Source organism: Elephantulus edwardii, unplaced genomic scaffold (assembly GCF_000299155.1).
Source record: "Elephantulus edwardii isolate Elephantulus edwardi_28Jun2011 unplaced genomic scaffold, EleEdw1.0 scaffold00089, whole genome shotgun sequence".
Classification (NCBI taxonomy): Eukaryota; Metazoa; Chordata; class Mammalia; order Macroscelidea; family Macroscelididae; genus Elephantulus; species Elephantulus edwardii.
Genome location: NW_006399839.1, coordinates 5,956,514 through 5,973,438, shown reverse-complemented (window position 1 = coordinate 5,973,438; position 16,925 = coordinate 5,956,514). Strand labels below are relative to the sequence as shown.

General features: G+C 43.4%; 1 pseudogene; it reads right to left on the bottom strand.

The window, feature by feature from the left end:
• Positions 1-15,867: 15,867 nt before the first annotated feature.
• Positions 15,868-16,925, bottom strand: part of LOC102862166 — a 26,255-nt pseudogene continuing 25,197 nt past the window's right edge.

Here is a 16,925-nt window from a genome sequence, read left to right as displayed (position 1 = left end):
GATTGATTCTGTGACTAGGATAACGAGGGTAGGTGTGTCAGAGACAGTAAGATAGGCACAGGATGGAGCAGAATTTAGGGCTGTTGTACATAGGGGCAACTCAACCACACATAACAACAACAACAAGTTGTTGTTGTTGTTGTTGTTGTTGTTGCTAAATGCCATCAGTTGAGTAGGGCTCAATGTTATAACATTGAATGGAAAACTACGTTACAAACTTCCACTCAAATCGCAATTTTAAAAAAAAATTGTGAATGTGGAAACTTGCATTGGTTGTAGGTTCTGTGGGTGCAGCATTTTCAACAACAACAAAAAAAAAATGATTGTTGTTGATTGCCGTCAAGTCGAGTACGATGCATAGCAACTCTATGAACAAAAGATCTAATGCTTTTTCATAATTGTCATCATTTCTCCAAGTTCTTAGAGTTTCCACAGGCATGTGGTTTGGGAAGTGGATGCCACTCCTGCTCCCAAACTTGTCTTACATCTGGGAGCTCCACCAAACACTGTCTACATTGGGAGACCATGGTATTTGATACCCCAATGGCACAGGGGAGGAGTTCCGGTGGCCTAGTGGTAAGGAGTTGTGCTGCCATTCTGAAAGCAGGCCGTTCAAATTCACCAGTTGCTTTGTTGGAGAAAGATGGGCAATCTCACCTTCCCATTTCCCCCCTCCCCGGTGTGATTTAATGTCTTTGAAAATCTACTGGAGGATCAGCTATGTGTCTGTTTCGACTTGATGTACATAACAATAAAAATATTAAAAAACAGAATAAGTCTAAGATGAGCAAGGAAAAAAATTAAATTTTTCTTTATTGAATTCTTACCATTTTAAAAAAACTATCTGATCTGCATAAGGAGATTTTCGTTGGGCAATTCTTAGAACTTTTGTTAAATTTTAGAATTTGTAAGTTTCTTCAGTTGGACATTCACTGTGCAATTATTGGAATTTTTTGTGTTTTGAATTTTTAGAGACCACTATTTGGATCTTAACAAGTGGCAAAACGAAAAAAGAACACAGTAACAGCAACAATCAACAAAATGAACGTGTGTTGGAGCATATAGGTCAAGGAAACAGCCCAGAGATATTTCTAACAGCTTTCCCTCCGCCAAGGGAAAACATTTTGCAAGTGGTGTAAAGTGACCTTGAATTTCTCGTGTGGTGAACGTTTCTGTGGATATAAAGGTCTTGCTTGGGATTCTCTCTGAATTAAGACGTCCACAGAAAACTCTTGGAGATATTAACACTGGGAACCAGGAGTCAGGGAAACCGCAATGACACTCAGAAACCCTACCAGTGAATGAACCCATTTCTCAGTCGCCTCTGGCTGTACCTGAATTAAGGCTATTAACATGTTCCCTCCCATAATGCTTTGCTTACTGCCCACCAAAACCCGGTTAGAGAAAATAGGTTAGGGAAAATTAGAAAGAAATCTTGAGAAACCTTGTTTGTATTTTCAAGAGCCTTGAGGACGGTTGTTCATTTTCACCACAATAGGAAGTGAAAGTTATTCCCTGAGATTTAAACTCGTCTTTTTGTAATGGGAAGCTTGCTTACTGGGGATGATGGACAGGGGGAGGTACTCACCAGCTTTGCGCAGTGGCAATATCGTAGCCAATGAGGTTTACCCGAGGCGCGATTATTGCTAATTGAAAACTTTTCCCAATACCCCGCCGTGACGACTTGAAATATAGTCGGCACTGGCAATTTTTGACGGTCTCCACGGAGACTGGATAATCTGGTTAAAAAAATAAGCGGTTTTCTCTACTATTGTTCATATATTCCTGTTGTTATTTTCATCCTTTAATTTCGTTTCTGTTTTACCATTTTTTTCAGGTGGTTTTTTGGTGCTTTTTTTTTTTTTTTGCTCATGAGATGAATGTTCCTTTCTCAAGGTATTTTTCGTTGTCTTGATTTACTGGCATTTGCAAATTTCACTTCCTGGAGTTAATCCCCGCGGAGTCTAGGCCAATCTCCACAACCCTTTATCCAAGTCCTGACTCGCTCATTTCCCTCGCTGCTCACTCAGCTCCTCTTTCTCTTCAATAGTCACGGAACTAGAGCAACCCTATGACGTCAGGGTTATTTGCATAATATTTCCCGACATCCTAAGCGGTTGTTGAACTGTTTTACTAAATCGAAATGTTCCACCCGAAGTGATCCAACGATAAGAAATTTCCCACCCTAGAGAGTCACGCACGTGACTGAGGGAAGAAGAACACTCCGTATCCACGAATATGGTGGCCATCGCCCACCCTCAGTGAAAAGGCTGTTGTCATCCGTGGGGGAATGGGGTGAGGGCCAACAGTCTTTAGCTTTGCGCAGTGGCAATATCGTAGCCAGTGAGGTTTATCCGAGGCGCGATTATTGCTAATTGAAAACTTTTCCCAATACCCCGCCGTGACGACTTGAAATATAGTCGGCATTGGCAATTTTTGACAGTCTCTACGGAGACTGAACATAATAAGTTCCGAAAATAAGCATTTGACATCAAAATTGCGCTGGTTTTAGGTCGCCTACTTGTGTGAGTTGCTTCGGTTATCCCCATTTCATTATTGTATTCTTGTTGTTCTTGTGGTCTTGAGAATCCCACAGGCGCAGGAGTATTTCTTTCTCCTGGACACTTTCTTAATGTTATTTTTAATGAAAGTTGACAGAGACTTTGGGTTTCCATTCATTCGTTTTTGCAGTTTTCTCCCTGCCCACCTCGTCCCCACAGTTTGGTGTCTCCTCTTTGAAAAATACAAGGGGAGTTCTGGTGGCCTAGTGGCAAGAAACTGCACTGCAATCCCAGAGGCGCACGGTTCAAATCCACCAGAAGCTCTCCCGGGAAAAGGAGAGAGATATTCTTCTTGTGTACCAGTCATATCTGATTTGACGGTACACACACACAAACACACACACACTAATAAAATAATAAAAATAGACTCTGGTTAAAAAATATTTCTAAAAGAAAAAAAGAAAAATACAATCCCTCCCCCAAGTCCACTCCGCTATGTAGCCTTCATTCTGGACTCCTGTCATGACAATAATACCTAATCATATATCCCTTTTAAACAGTTTTCTCCCTCATCTGTTTCTATACAGTATACATCATTTATCCCATCTTTCTCAGTCTCCCTCCAACCCCGATGTCAGTCCCATTTACAACAGTGGCACTATATGCACTATTTGTCCTTTTATGACTGAGATATTTCACTCAGCATAATGGTCACCCATTTTGAATGCTATTTCATGAGTTCCTTGTTTTTCAAAGCAGTGTAGTATTTAACAGCTTCTCTATCCATTTTTTAGTTGATGGGCACCTGGGTTGTTTCCAACACCTTGCTATTGTGAACAAAGCAGCGATAAACATGGGTATCCATTTACCCGTTTGAGTGGCAGTTATGATTTCTTTGAGGTATATTTCCAGCAGTGGAATTGCTGGATCAAATGGTATTTCTATTTCTCAGCAACCTCGTCAACATTTGTTGCTTGCTGTTCTGTTAAATTTTGCTATTCTGACTGGGGTGAGATGATATCTCATAGTTGTTTTGATTTGCATATCTCTTAGAGCTAGGGATTTTGAACATTTCTTCATGTGCTTGTTGGCCATCTGAATGTCTTCTTTGGTGAAGTGTCTGTTCATATCCTGTGCCCATTTTTCAATTGGATTGTTTACCTTTTATCTTGTGATCCCACATTTCCTCACTTGTTAAAATAAGCAACTCTGAGATGTGTGTCTTTGCCCAACTATAGGTTATTTCTTCTTCGTATGTGCTGTCCAGTTGCCTGTGACTCACAGCAACTCTATGTACAATAGCTCTGAACTCTGCCCTATCCTGAGCCAATGTCAGACTCAAGTACTCCTACCCCACCTAGTCCCAGTTACTGTGTCAATCCATCTCATCCATGGTCTTCCTCTCTTGCACTGTTCCCCCATCATCCAACCATGTCCTTCTCCAAGGACTGGTCCCTCCTGGCCACATGCCCAAATTATGTGAGACGGGGCTTCAAAATCCTTGCCTCCAATGAGCAGCTTGGTTTCACCCTCTCCTGGACAGACCTGCTTGTTCTCTTGGTGGTACATGTTATGGTCAATACTCTTCTCCAGCACCACAACTCAAAGGCATCAATTCTCCTATCATCCTTAGTCACTGTCCAGCTAGGGGACATTTTTATGAGTGGGATTGCTGGCTTCCAAGACAATATTTTACATTTTTTTTTAAAAGCCAACCAGAACACCACAATTACCCAGTCAATGCCCCATACACAAGGTTTCCAAGAGTACAAATCATGGTAGGAAACTCTGGTGGCTCAGTTCTTAGGAAGTGGCGTTGCTAATTTAACAGGTGGCACCTCTCTTGAAGTTGGAACCCAATAGTGGCTCCAAGGGGGTAAATGGACAGTCTCCTCCTGTGTGATTTACAGCCTCAGAAAACTCGCTGGAGGGGCAACTAGGAGTCACTTCTAACTAAACAGCAATGATTTTGTACTTTAAATCTTTATGGGTGCAATTGCCACATCTCATCTTTTCTCCCACCCACTCCTGGTCAGCTCTAAATGCACGTTTCTGGTTAGCTGCTGAGAATCTACCCACTGTGCTACCAAAGGTTCCTTGCATTTTAGGAGGGGACCCTAAATTCCTAAATTAAGGCTGTCCACCAAGCTACATTTAAAAGCATCTGAAGATTGCTGAATGGGTACATCTGGATGTGTTCTGTGGCTTGCAGAAGGAAAGGGAGAGGAAGTTGCATTTGCACCCATTACTCTGGAGGCTTGCTGTGCAATTCAGCTGCCAACGCTTGCCTGTCCTCTGATCTTTTGCCTGACAGAGAGCAAGAAGGGACTGACTTTTAATCTTAGTGGCAGAGTAAGGAGCAAACTGAACCCATCCCAAACTGGTCTCTTTTTATCTCCCAAGTGTAAGGCTGTCCTTGCAAACAAAAGCCCCCAGTGGAGGCAACCCTCACCCTCTAGCTTGTCAGGGGAAGAAAAAGCTGAATTGGGGGTGGGGGCGAGGTCTCTCAGCAGGGGAAAGGCCACAGGGCCCCTAACAATCTTTCAGTGTCTGAGTCACAGCAGGATGTTTGCAAGAATCACCAGCTTCTCTGGGTTACAAATATCTCTTGCCTGAGGGGCCTTCTTGTCTCAGAACAGAACTGGCTTACAGCTCTAAGGCCTTGAATTCACTGGGGAGATGAATGGATGCCAAAGGATAGTTGTGTGTGTGTGTGTGTGTGTGTCTTTGGAACAAGACTTCCTGGGTTCTAATTTCTGCTCCACTGTTCTCTAAGCAGGGTTACCTTGGCACTTCCTTTACCTCTTCTGTTCCTAGACTGCAAAAGGAGTGTTAGGTACATGTTTCAGGCCAGTGTCCCCATTGTCCATAAGAATCATCTGGGAGCTTTGAGAAGGTCTGGATGCCCAGGCCACATTACAGAGGGTCTGGATGTTCCAGAACTGCCTTAACAAAGTGCAGCAAAGCAGCATGCTTTTGCCAGCAGAAATGAATTGTCCTGCAGGCTGGAGGCCAGTAGTTGAGTTCAGCATGTCAGCAGGGTCAAGCCCTAGGGTAAGAATCTTGGCTCTGGCCCAGCTTCTGGAGCCCCATACATTCCTCATCATGCAGCTATGTCTCCCCACAGGCTCCCTCCTGTCTCTCTTTGTCTCTTTTATTAGGAAACCACTCAGATACGATTAGGACTCACTCTACTCCAGTAAGGATCCCCAGTGGTTCAGCAGTTCAGGAATCGCCTGTTAATGAAAAGGTAGGCAGTTCAAAACCCACTTCCGGGGTTCCTGGAGAGAACGCCCTAGCAGGCTGCTCCCTTAAAGATACAGCCTAGCTTTCTACGAAGATGGCGCCGAAAGCCAAGAAGGAAGCCCCTGCCCCTCCCAAAACTGAAGCCAAAGCAAAGGCATTTAAGGCCAAGAAGGCAGTCCTGAAGGGCGTCCACAGCCAAAAAAAAAGGAGATCCGCACGTCACCCACCTTCCGGCGGCCTAAGACGCTGAGACTCCGACAGCAGCCCAAATACCCCTGGAGGAGCGCCCCAGGAGAAACAAGCTTGACCACTATGCCATCATCAAATTTCCCCTGACCACTGAGTCAGCCATGAAGAAGATAGAAGATAACAACACACTTGTGTTCATTGTGGATGTCAAGGCCAATAAGCACCAAATCAAACAAGCTGTAAAGAAGCTCTATGACATTGATGTGGCTAAGGTCAACACTTTGATTAGGCCTGATGGAGAGAAGAAGGCCTATGTTCGACTTGCTCCTGACTATGATGCTTTGGATGTTGCCAACAAAATTGGGATCATCTAAAGTGAGTCCAGCGGGCTAATTCTAAATATAAATTTTTTTTAAAAAAAAAAGATACAGCCTAGGCGAGCTCTGGTGGCCTAGTGGCAAGAAACTGCACTGCAATCCCAGAAGTGAGAGGTTCGAATCCACCAGGTGCTCTGCTGGAGAAGGAGGGACAATCTCCTCCTGTACCAGTCAGATTCGATTTGACGGTACACACACACACACAAAGTAATAATATACAGCCTAGAAGACCTGTCTAAAATGAATATATAATTAGGAACAACAACCCAGAATAAATAAGAGATATATCATTACCAAAGAGGGCTTGGGGCAGGAGGTAGTTAATTGGGTAATAATAAATGATTATTAAGAAAAATAAGTGAACTGGGGGAGAGGGAAGGAGGGGCGAGGGGGTAAAATGTGCAACAACGAATGGATGGAAATCTCTGTAAAATGTTGGTTAAAATCACAATTAAATTTTTTTTTTCTTTTTTTTAAAAGATACAGCCTAGAAAATGCTACAGGGTAGGCCTGCTCTGTCCCTCAGGGTCACCAGGAGTTGAAGACTGGCACCTGACCACAAGAATCACCGCAGTGGGACTTCATGTTGACAGACAACTGTTCTTTTTTTTTTAAATTTATTTATTTTTGTGTGCGTGTACCGTCAAATCAGTCTTACTGGTACAGGAGGAGATTGTCCCTCCTTCCCCGGCAGAGCATCTGGTGGATTTGAACCGTGCGCCTTTGGGATTGTAGTTGCAGTTCCTTGCCACTAGGCCACCAGAGCTCCCCCATAGATGACTGTTCAAGACACCCTATTTCCAAGCAAGATCACACACAAGGAAACAAGAGTAGGTGGTGGAGGCTGTGCCTGTCACGTCAGAAGTGACCAATAGCTGACCCTCTAGTGGGTTTTCACAGGCAATAAATCACACAGGAGGAGACTGTCCATTCTTTTCCCTTGGACCGCCCCCAAATTCAGTGACAGCCAGGGTCTCCCCAGGAGTCTGTGTCTATGGGCCGTCCACACAGACCTCCATTTCCCACCCTTGCTCCTTGTTTATAGATTTTACCTGAATAAAGTTGATGTTGGGTTTGTTTTGTTTTTTTTTTTTTTAAGTTACACTGGCTTCTGGGTGCAAAATATACTGCAGGGGTCTAGTCTGGAGGTTAAAACAGTAATCCCAGATCAAACAGCTCTAGGTTCGAGCCTCACACTGTGGCTATGTGGCTTTGGGCAGATGACTCTATTAGCCTTAGTTTCCTGTCTTATAAAATATGTTGGACTTTTTTGCAGTTAAGTGAAATGTGCCAAAAAAGACAGCATAATGCTTCCCACATGATAAACAATACACACTCCTGAATAATAAATAATTTGCTACCATGATTCTGCTTGTGTTCTATTGTACATAGGGTTTTCTTTTTTTTTTTTTAAAAAAAAAAAGTGAAAACAAGGGTTTTTCTTTAATTGGGCTAGTTTGACTACCAAAATAAGATGTGATGTGTACAGAGAAGAATGAAAAAAAAAAAAGAATCAGAAGAGATGTACCCAAGCTTCCCATTGAAAATGTGGGCCTACGGCAGTAGGACTAGGATGTAGAACAGATCATATAGTATTAACATTGATTGCATAACATGACTGGTTTTAAGCAATTTGTAAACATGAAATATGCTGGATCTGTCAGTGTTGTGTTCTTTATATTTTTACCAAAAAATTTAAAACTCATGGCATAAAAAGTTAATATTCTTTTACAAATGCATTTTCTCTATGTTGGGACCAAAACTAGACAAAACCATTTACTACCGAAACCCTGTAAATGCTTACTGGCCTGAACTCAAGAAATGGCTACATATAGCTTCTGTTTTGGAGTCTCTTTCATACTTTTCAACTTCTCTCTATGCGTTATCCCTAAATCTCTTCTTCTTGCTCACTGAAGGGTAAAGATATTTTCTGAAACAAATTTTGTCAAGAGAGAGTGATTAAAAATTAGCTGTGTTTTTCCCTGAGTCAGGAAAGAAAAAGTGTAGCACGAACACTTAAGTTTTTATCAAACTAGTGATAGAAGCAGCCGTGCAGAACTACTGGGATGCTCAGCATAACTCTGTCTTACTAAATAGTAAAGTGGGGTCTCATTCCTGCCATGATTCTCCAGAGGGTCTCCGGCAAGTTGCCAAAATGAATTTGACTTCGAGAATATAGGTGGATTGTACATAGGGTTTTCAAAGTGCTGTTATTTCAGAAGTGGATGGCCAATCCTCCTTCCTAGTCTGTCTTAATCTGAATGGTCAGATTTAGAAAAGTATCTGACAGACAAGCATTTTACAGAAAAATGCAGAAGAAATATATTTCCCAATTGTAAAAATAGGCAGTAGTTTCAGTGTTGTCCCTGCCTTTGACACGAGTGTCTTGACCCTCCCATTTCCCTACTAAACCAGCATTCCCTGCTACTCCCACCTACTCCCTTAAACACCTATCTCCTGCTAGACACCCCTTTATCTGATAGCTTATACCTCAAGCTTTGTGGGCTTCTCTGATTCCAAATGTTTCAAGATGCTGCCGATTTCTTATGCTTTGATCACTGTCCCTTGAGTTTAGGGGCCTGTAAGTCCAAATACAGAGTTCTAATGTTAGAGAAGCCTTCTTATTTCAGATGGTTGTAACCACGATTCTGCATTGGTCTGGTGGCTGACTAAATACCTACTTCCGTTTTTCCCTCCCAGCCCTCAAGTCCCTCCTCATTCTTCCATGACAATTATAACTACAACATCTTGAACATTTAGTATACTCAGACATTCTTCATACATTTTTGTGGATTTTTTGTGTGAATTCACTTAAGAAACACCGAAAGTATATTTTATTATCCAGATTTGACCATTAAAGTAACTTCAGTTTAGTGGGGCAGTGAATTACCTAATATGGCCCCTCTGGCCGTGAGCTCTGTGACGCCCACACAGTGGCTGTGTCTGTTAGTTTATCATACAGTGGCACTTTACATGCCTCTGTGATGCTATGTTACTAGTATTTCAAACAGGGTCTCCCCGAGGGACAGGATTCAGCAGAGCTTTCAGACTAAGACTCGGAAGAAAGGTCTGGAAATCTACTGTTGAAACATTGGCCTGTGAAACCCTATATGAGATGGTGTGGAAACCTGAGTGCTTCAGGTTGAAAGATTATGGGAAGCCAAATTTCATGTTGTTGTTGTTATGTGCCGTCGAGTCATTTCCGACTCATAGCGACCCTATGCACAACAGCCCTAAACCCTGCTCTTTCCTGCGCCAACTGCACTGCCTCTGACACACCCATCCCGATTACCCCAGTCACTGAATCAATCCATCTCATAGAGGGTCTTCCCCTCCTGTGCTGTCCCTCCACCCTCCCAAGCATGATGTCCCTCTCCAAGGACCCGTCCCTCCTGGCAACATGTCCAAAGTATGTCAGACGAAGCCCCAGAATCCTTGCCTCCAAGGAGTAGCTTGGTTTAATCCTCTCCAAGATGAATCTGTTTGTTTTCCTGGCAGTCCATGGTACATTCAGTACTCTTCTCCAGCACCACAGCTCAAAAGCATCCACTCTCCTTATGTCCTCCCTAGTCATTGTCCAACTCTCTGATGCATAACAAGCGATTGCAAAGACCATGGCCTGTATCAGGCGCACCTTAGTCTCCAGAGAGACACTGTTGCTCCTGAGTACCTTTGAGAGGTCCCTAACAGCAGACTTTCCCATCACGATACGCTTTTTGATTTCCTGACTGCTGGTGCCAAGACTGTTGACTGTGGAGCCGAGCAAACTGAAGCTGTGAACACTCTCAATCTCTTCGTCATCCATCCTGACACTGCCAATTGGTCCAGTGGCGAGAATCTTAAACCAAATTTCATACCAAATATTATATGAAAAACCATATGCTTGTTCAGGAATTGAAGGAATTACAAACTTATAAGTTAGGATTTCTCTTGTGACAGATCACAGAAAATGAGCTGTTCCCCGCAGGCAAGACAGTTAGGGTCCCCCTACAGAGGGAGAGTTAATACGTGTGAAATACTTCCTGAGCTAAAGCACTAGGTTGACAATAGAGAAAAATTCAGCTTCATTTACAAGGAATTCTTTTTATGACTTGCTTCCCCTGATTATCAATAAATACAGAGAGAGGCGTGGCTTGACGTCCTTCAGTGGAGAACTGCTGGCCCCTTCCCTGTCTTTATGCTCTGTTCTAGCTCATTGCTGGTTGTCTGTCTCATTATTAATACTTATAAAAATACTTTACCCTTGGCGAGCTCTGGTGGCCTAGCGGCAAGGAGCTGCACTACAAGCCCAGAGGTGAGCAGTTTGAATCCACCAGATGCTCTGCTGGAGAAGGAGGGACAATCTCCTCCTGTACCAGTCAGATCCGATTTGACGGTACACACAAAATTAATAAAAATAAATTAAAAAAAGAAACTTTACCCTCGGTCTTTAACAAAAGACGATCAAAATATGATGGGGGAAGAACTGCCTTCTCAAAGTTATTTACTGCCATTGAGTTGGAACCAACTCCTAGCTGACTCTCAGTGGGTTTTTCTGAGACTGTGAATCATACAGGAGACTGCCCATCTTTTCCCCCAAGTGCTGACAGTGGATTTGAACCACCAGAGAGGTGCGGGCTTTGAGTTCACAGTACAACTCCCTGAGTACTATGCTACCAGAGTCCTCCTCCACAACAAGTCAGCCTTGATGCTGTGAGTGCAGAAAAGATTCCAGGACATTCACTGGATAATATGATATGATTCAAAATGAGACGAAGCAGTCGCAAACATCCATTTACAATCAGAGTTCAGGATGTACAAATCGAGAAGAACTGGAAGCTGTGGAAAATGCAGTAACATGCATAAAGATCCAATGCAAATGAATGGAAATCCAAAATCTCTGTAAACATTCATTAAAATTAATAAAGTAAAAAAAAAAATAAAGGAAAAAAGGATACAGTGCATTAGTGAGGTGAAATGCACTGGTCCTGGCCATTCTGAACTGGCCAGCAAACACATGGTCTGCTCTACTGGGAATGAAGAGGAACGATATACCATAGCCATCTTTGAAAAGAACATTTCATGAAGTGTCATGACATCAGTACTAGGATACTATCCACATGCCTACAGAGAAGACTAATTAATACTGCTATTATTCAAATGTATGCACCAACCACTAATGCCAAATAGGAAGAAACTGAAGATTTTTACCGACTTCTGCAGTCTGAATGAAATTGATCGATAATGCAAGATATGTACTTCTCAGGAGGAGCCTAGAAGTGTCTAGAAGGAATCTTCTAGCAACTACCCAAACAGCTTTTTAGAAATAAAGTTATGTGCAACAGTGAATGAACGGAAATCCAAAGTCTCTGTAAACTTTCATTAAAATAAATTTAAAATTAAAAGAAGAAATAGCGTGATTTAAGTGTAATAATAAATAATAATAATAAAACATGGATAACTGCTGGTGATTGAAATGTGAAAAAGGGCCCTTGGGCCTTAGTAAATTGTATGTTGACCTGTTGCACTGGAAAAGTCTGCAGTCAGGGACTTCTCCAAATTATTGAGGAGCAATGATATCACTCTGAAGACCAAGGTGCACCTGATTCAAGATGTGGTCTTTTCAATCACTTGCTGTGCATCTGAGAGCTGGACAATGAATAAAGGTGACAGAAGAAGAACTGATGCCTTTGCACTCTGGTGTTGGAGAAGAGTACTGGATATCCCATGGATGGCCAAAAGAACAATCAGATAGGTCTTGGAGAAAGTGCAGCCAGAGTGCTTCTTAAGGACAAAGATGACCAAGTTTTGTCTCACATACTTTGGATCTGTTGCTAAGAGAGGCTATTCCTTGGAGAAGGGACATCATATTTGGTGGAGGATTAGCGAAAAGAGGAAGAACCTCAATAACATGAAATGGCACAGTGAGTGCAGTAATGATGTCAGTAATGAGTGCAGTAATGATGTCAAACAGAGCTCAGCTAAAAGCAAAGTGCCATTGAGTCAGAACCAACCCAGGGCTGACCTTCCGGTGGGTTTTCAGAGGCAGTAATTCACATGAGAGGAGATTGTCCATCCATCTCCAGCAAAGCAGCTGGTGGATTCAAACTGTGTGCCTTCAGGATTGCAGCGCAGCTTCTTGCCATTAGGCCACCAGAGGTCCTTCTTAATGTCTAGTGTGGCAATAACAGAGATACCACAAGAGGATGACTTCAAGCAACAGAAATGTATTCTCTTGTAGAAGGCAAGACGTTCAGATTCATAGAGCCAGCTCTAGGGGAGACTTTCTTTCTGTGTCTTCTGGTTCCAGAAGTTTCCCAGAGCAGAAACTTGGACTCAAGGAATGCCCTTGGCCTGGTTCTCCTATCTTGGTGGGATGGAAGTGCCCCCTTCTTTGTTACATTCCTCTCTCTTATCATCTGTGAGATAACAGATGTCACAGGCCACACCCCAGGAAACTCTCCTGTCATGAGACCAGGCAATTAAGGTCACCTCCCTCCCTAATCCCCTAACAACTGCTTGGCTGAGCACCTCTGGATCCCACCATGGAGAATGACCAGATCATTTCAAAACTGCTTCCAGTCCAACCTCATTAACATTCCAGAGGTTAGCATTGGCAACACACAGGATAATTACAGTAGACTGAGCCTAGCCATGTTGACACATATTTTGGAGGGGAAGGTTGTAGTTGTTTGGTGCCATTGAATTGAGTATGATGCACAGCAAATCTATGAACAACAGATCTGAACCCTGTCCCATCCTCCTCACTTCTGTCTGACACACGTGAGCCTAATGCTGCAGTCACTGTGTCAATCCACAATTCAACCCATGACGTAGTGAGTACTAGAGAAAGATGTTTCCCCTGTGTTTTATCGACTATGCAAAAAGCACTTAACTGTGTGGGTCGTGGTTAATTATGGGTGACACTGAGAAGCATGAGAATTCCAGAATTTACCTGTGGTCACACAGGACCTGTACACAGATCAGAGCATTTTGAACAGAACAAAGTGATACTATGTGGTTTCAAATATCAGAAGGTGTGTGCATCAAGGCTGCATATTTTCACCACACTTTTTCCATCTGTGTGCTGAACATATCCTCTGAGCAGGCTAGATGATATGGCATCAGGATTAAAGGAAGATTAGAGTCCTTCATTACCTTAGCAAAGTCACCTGCTTTGGGTCACACCTTTTTACCTTACAAGGGATTAAAAGAGACAGAAGCCAGCAGGCCACTATTTGATCACTCTCAAGGAAGAAGATTCAGGAGTGAAGCAATCTCTTGGATTGGGGCTCTCTGTTGAGAACCTGCTAGACCCAGCAGGCAAGGAGAGCCAGGGGGCCTCAGGGTGAACTAGAGAGCTCTGTAACACCTACCAGCACAGAGGCTGTGAACACGACTGTCGTGATCAAAGAACTATAATCTAAGTCACCCCTGGTTTGAACTTTAATCTGCTGCTTCCCTAACAAGAGCATTCTGGTTGCCTAGTGATAAGATGTGTTGCCATCCTAAAGACACATGGTTCAAATCTACTAGCTGCTCCACGGGAGAAAGATAGGCAGTTTCCTTCTGTGCAATTTGTTGTTGCTATTGTTAAGTGCCTTCCAGTCATAGGCGACTCATAGCAACCCTATGAAGGAAAGTCCTCAACATTTGTGTGACTTTCATCCTCTCTCCAGGTTCATAGGGTTTCCAGAGGCAAGCTATTACGGAAGTGGATGCCACTCCTCCTTCCAAGCTTGTTTTAATCAGGGAGCTCCACCAAACACTGGCCGCCATGGGCAATCATTCATGCATTTGACACGAGTGTCACAGTGTTCGGCTTCACAGAAAACACAAGTTACTGCTGTACGGCAAGTGGACACACCAGGGCTATATGACCTAGAAGAATGTTTGAACAAAAACAATGAAAGACAGGCCTGAGTGCTGTGCATTAAAAGGTACCCACATTTGGCTTGTAGCATCACCTTCTGTCCACTGGGCCAACTGATCACTCTCTGTGCAATTTACTGCCTCTGAAAACCAGCTCGAGAATTAGTTAAGGGTCTGTTTCAACTAGATGGTATATAACAGCAACTTCCCTAAAAAAAAAAATCTCAAAAATGGTGAGTAAATATCGATCCCCAGCATCTCCACCAAAAAAAAAAAAAAAGAAAAAAAAAAAAAAAGGTGAGTAAATATATTTTAATTTGAATGGTATATATGAATTGGATGTAATAACTAAGTGATTTTTCATTGTGTTAGAGGTATTTTCAATGAACAAGATCAATTGGTTACCTCAGTATTAATAGCCAATATAGTCCAAGGGACTATTTCTTCCCCTAAGTCTGTGTTACAGTTTTATTATGTGAAGTCTACCTCTTTGTGACTATTAAGACTGTTGGTGAGGTGGGACTAGTGCACTTGGTTCCTGTGGCAATAAAGATTTTCTGTGCCTAAAAAAAAAATTTTAAAAAGTGAGTACGGTCTGTGGGTTCTGTGTGGCCATTGCAATAAATTATCAGACTCAGCTGAGAAGTAGACAGTGCTGTGGGAGGGGCCCTTGCTGTCAGAACTGATAAAAATGGTTCCAGGGAAGACGTCTGTCTGGCATATATCCTGTTAGACTTGGACTACTAATCTTGATTCTCTTTCCCCCTTGTGAAATGAGAGATAGTTCAGATGCCACCCCCAGGTCATTTTGCTATCTCATCTGCCTTGGGATTCTTGGGCACGGGATTTCCCCCTCCAGAGGTCAGAAGCTATTAGAACAGGAGATGCCAGCACCTCTTCTCCTCCCTGCCCCTGTTCTGGGGCCCAGGATGTGTAGGTTCCTGCCTGCATACCTTTCTGCATACCAGCCCCATCTTCTGGAATGTTCTACTTTTCCCAGCCAACCCACAGCCTCCAAACCCTTTGCTACTGAGTTGATTCAAACTCAGAGCAAACCTTGCAGAACCTGAAATAGCAGGCTTCCCTACAGAGTTCCCAAGGGTGTAAATCTTTATGGACCTGCGACTGCCACACCTTTCTTCCAAGGAGCACCTGGGGCATCTGAAAAGCCGACCTTTGGTTAACAGCTGTCCTACTCTAACCACTGCTCCATTAGGCTCCTCACAGGCTCCTAGCTCCACAAATGAGGTCCAGCTTGGTTCTTTTCCAGCAAATTGTTTCCAAATCTCATTCGAAGCATTATTAAGTTGTTGATTCCTTTCCTATTATTGGCTGCAGTATTTGGTTGTGTTTTTTTTTCTGATGGTCGATAAGGTGTTTATTTATTTTTTTTATTAAATTTTATTAGTTTTAATGAACATTTACAGGGATTTTGGGTTTTCATTCCTTCATTGCTGCACCATTCTCTCTACCCTCCTCCCCAGTTTGTTCTTCTTCCCCGCCATCCGAAAGTCGAATGTCTGTTTTAATTGTCCAATTGCCACAGTGCTTGTCAAAGTCAGTTCTGATTAATCTCCTTTGTCTGTGTGTCCTTTGCCATTCCCTATCACTCCTCCCTGAGAGAGACTTCACCCTGATTCATAAGGAAAAGGGGATGGCGTATTCTCTTAGCTACTTCCTGCTGAAAAGGGACGCTGTGGGTTTCAGGGTGAAGAGATAAGGTGTTTATTAAAAGGTGCAAAGGAGGGCCTAAGGGTCAGTACTCTCCATTGGATGTGGCTCTTTGCGCTGAAAGCCAGGTAGCAGATCACCAGGCTACTCCCTGCAGCCAGGACCTCAGTGGACACTCTGGGCCCGTTCCAGGTACCTCGGTGGGCCACGCTGACTGTGAACAGAAGTGGGATGAATGAAATGTCCTCATTAATTCTCTGAGCCTTCCTCAGGAGGCTGTAGGACTCCTCATCGGAAAACTTGACTTCGTAGGTGCCTGCGTGGGCACTCTTGTGGTCCAGGCTCCCTGACACCTGGTAACACCCAACATCCTGGGCCTCTGTGACAGGAAACTGCTTTCCACTGACGTCTGCATACAGAGCCATATTCTGAACCCTGTTCTTGCAGGTCAGGGAGATCTCAGTGATGAACACCGTCTCCGTGGCGATGACGGTGCCCGTCCGAGGTGTTGTAGTAGGAGGATGTGATCTGCGTGCGGCTCCACGCAGGCCTCTGCTGAACAGGATGAGAGACTGACCAGCGGGAGCAGTGCCAGGGCCCCAAGAGGTGCCACCTCCACAATCGCTACTCCTCTGCAGTATAACTTTTTTTAAAAACTATAAAAATAGATATGATTCAATATCAGCCAGTTCAACATATCTCAAGTGCATCAGTTCACTGACAACAATTACAGTTCTCATGTTGTGCAGCCATCAGCCGTCAGCCCCATCGCCATGGTGTCGATCCTGAACTCCAGAGATAGCATAGACCCTAGGGAGTTGTGAGGCTAAGAACTCAAAGGGTGTCCCTCTCTAGGAGTTCAAATGCACCAGTGGCTCTGAGGGAGGAAAATGTACAATTTTGTCCTGTGTAATTGGCAGGCCCTGAAAACTCACTGGAGTAAATTTTTTTTGTGTGTGTGAGAAAAATTTATATTTAGAATTAGCCCTCTGGACTCAGTTTAGATGATCCCAATTTTGTTGGCAACATCCAAAGCATCATAATCAGGAGCAAGTCGAACATAGGCCTTCTTCTCTCCATCAGGCCTAAT